Genomic DNA, 2,444 nt, shown 5'->3' with positions numbered 1-2,444 from the left:
TTGCAAAACTGGAACAAACTTTCCATTTGATGGGAAAGTTTAGTGTTCACAAGAAATGCTGTGAATTTTTTGAGGTTGCAGTTGTTTTAATATGGCAGCTGTATGGCTTTGTCCTCACTCAGACTACAGTATCTGTTAACACGCCAACCCAGTTAGAACTGTTACTTCTCAAAACAGAGGGTGTTCAAGAACTGTCTTTAACAAGTATGATGATGATAAAATAACATAAAGCAGTGGTGTCCAAAGTCAGTCCTGAAGGGTCGGTGTCCTGCATGTTTTAGGAGCTGCGCTGCTTCAACACAGCTGAACCTAATGAGTGTAGGCCTCCTCAGTATGCCATCAAGGTCTGCAGAGGCCTACGAAGACATAAATAATTTGAGTTTAGCTCAAGTATCAGTACTATGGCTTTATAAAACTACTATATTGAGAATTTTTTTTACCTCCGCCAAGGGAGGAGGTAATGTTTTCGGTCGCATATGTCATTCTGTCGGTGGACAAATTTACTCAAAAACTTATGGACGGATTTTCATGAAATTTTCACCACAAGTGGGTATTGGCGAAAGGAACACACCGTTAAATTTTGTTGATGATCCGAATCACGATCTGGACCCACGAACAGCCAATCAGCTTCAAGGAAGCTGACTGTAGACTTGCAATCACATCGGATCATTCATAGACGGATCAACCCCCCGACTGTAGACATCCAATGGGATTGCCTGAAGCGGTGTAGAACACCAATCACAAAGGCACATGGAAGTTAAACTTTAGACCGAATTGTTTTTACATCGAGAAACTTACTGTTTGAAGTTACTTTAATGTAACAGCAGATCATTTTCATAATACATTGGCCTGTACGTCCTAACGATTTTGTATTTTGTGTTTACGTTTTTGGAGTTTTTCCCCCCACCTGTATTGGAAAGGTAAGCTAGCTAACTCACCACCCCCAGTTCAGGTCTGTTATCCAGCACATAATGCTAAGGTATTCTTAAACAATTATGTTTATTCTGGTTTTTTATGGCTAAATGTTTTCTTTTTTCTGATGCTGTTCCACTACTTCTGTTGCATGTAATTTATTATGTGTTTAGTCATTGTAAAGCACTTGTACACAAACACACATATGACTAAAAATGTCATAAATCACATACAAAACAAACACACACATACTCACACACAAACATACGGCCTTGGCGGAGGTTTGCGCTCTCCGAGTGGTTCTAGTGTTTTAATGGGACTCCAGTTGCTACAGTTTGAATGTATTGTATTCTGTTGTGGTTTACATATTTACTGTTATACAATGGTCTGCTCAAAATGTGTACGGTATTTGTACATAAGCCTGTATGATTATATAATTAAAATAAAAGGGGGAAAAGACTTTCAATACAACGAGTTCTTTGGTCTGTGATGACTTTCGAGTCTCCACCTTTTTCTTTTTCCTGTAAAAATGAATGAATGAATCCTTGGATACAGTCAGCCTTGAAGGACACACAGTTTCAGCCGTTGTTTTTGTGGGTTTGTCAGCCACATCTGTCGGCCACATGTGAAGAAGGCCACGAAAAAGGACAGCTTCCGCGCACTCCAGAGGAAGCAGTTCCTGAATTGTGACTTGGCACGCGTGTGGAGCAGGGAGCCGCCATCCTGGCGTCGTTCAAGTGCTCAGAGTGGGAATAACAGAAGAGTGGGACAAAGGGGATGTACATCTTTGATGTAACAGGCAGGCGTTTCAAACTGGTGACCTGTCGATCACAGGCTCAGCTTCTCTAGCTTCTGCACAACCACTCCTCCTACGTAGAACATATATTTAATAACCTTTGTTCAGTTTCCTCATAATTTACATCCTGTCACATAAAGAAACGTGACAAGGTTTTGATACCCCCCACCCCCTCAATCAAAGTGTTTCATAATCTGACACCTGCACACTTTTCATATCTGCTCCATCCCAACACCTTTGCCAGGGCTTTATGATCCCCCTCAGCTGCAATGATGTAACATCCTCCTTTTAAGGCTCAATACATCACAGGACAACTCTGAAACCTCCTGCTGGATGCTGCAGTCAAAATTTACTGTGTGACCGGTTTTTATATTAGGTCAGGGTGTTTTGTAAAATCAAACAAAAATTCCTTCTGTATCCTGATGCATCTCAGTAATCCAGGTAATAAAATCAAAAAGAAAAAAAATTGTAAAGGTCTTCTGAACGGGTTCTTCTCTAATGAAACGTTTCGTCTTTCCTCCAAGAGACTTCTTCAGTCTGAGAGTTTCAGGCAAAATTCAGGCTTTTAAGCACTGCCTCCATGTGACTGATACTCACATCACATGGCTATCGTTGATACCTAATTAGCACCTATTGTTAACAGGGGGTGGAGAGAAATTATGAGATACTATCTCATAATTATGACTTAGCTATCTCATAATTATGATGGCTAAGTCATAATTATGAGATAGTATCT

The sequence above is a fragment of the Austrofundulus limnaeus genome, unplaced genomic scaffold (assembly GCF_001266775.1).
Source record: "Austrofundulus limnaeus strain Quisiro unplaced genomic scaffold, Austrofundulus_limnaeus-1.0 Scaffold18, whole genome shotgun sequence".
NCBI classification, from domain to species: domain Eukaryota; kingdom Metazoa; phylum Chordata; class Actinopteri; order Cyprinodontiformes; family Rivulidae; genus Austrofundulus; species Austrofundulus limnaeus.
The sequence above is the reverse complement of the archived record's forward strand: the minus strand, read 5'-3'. Positions refer to the sequence as shown.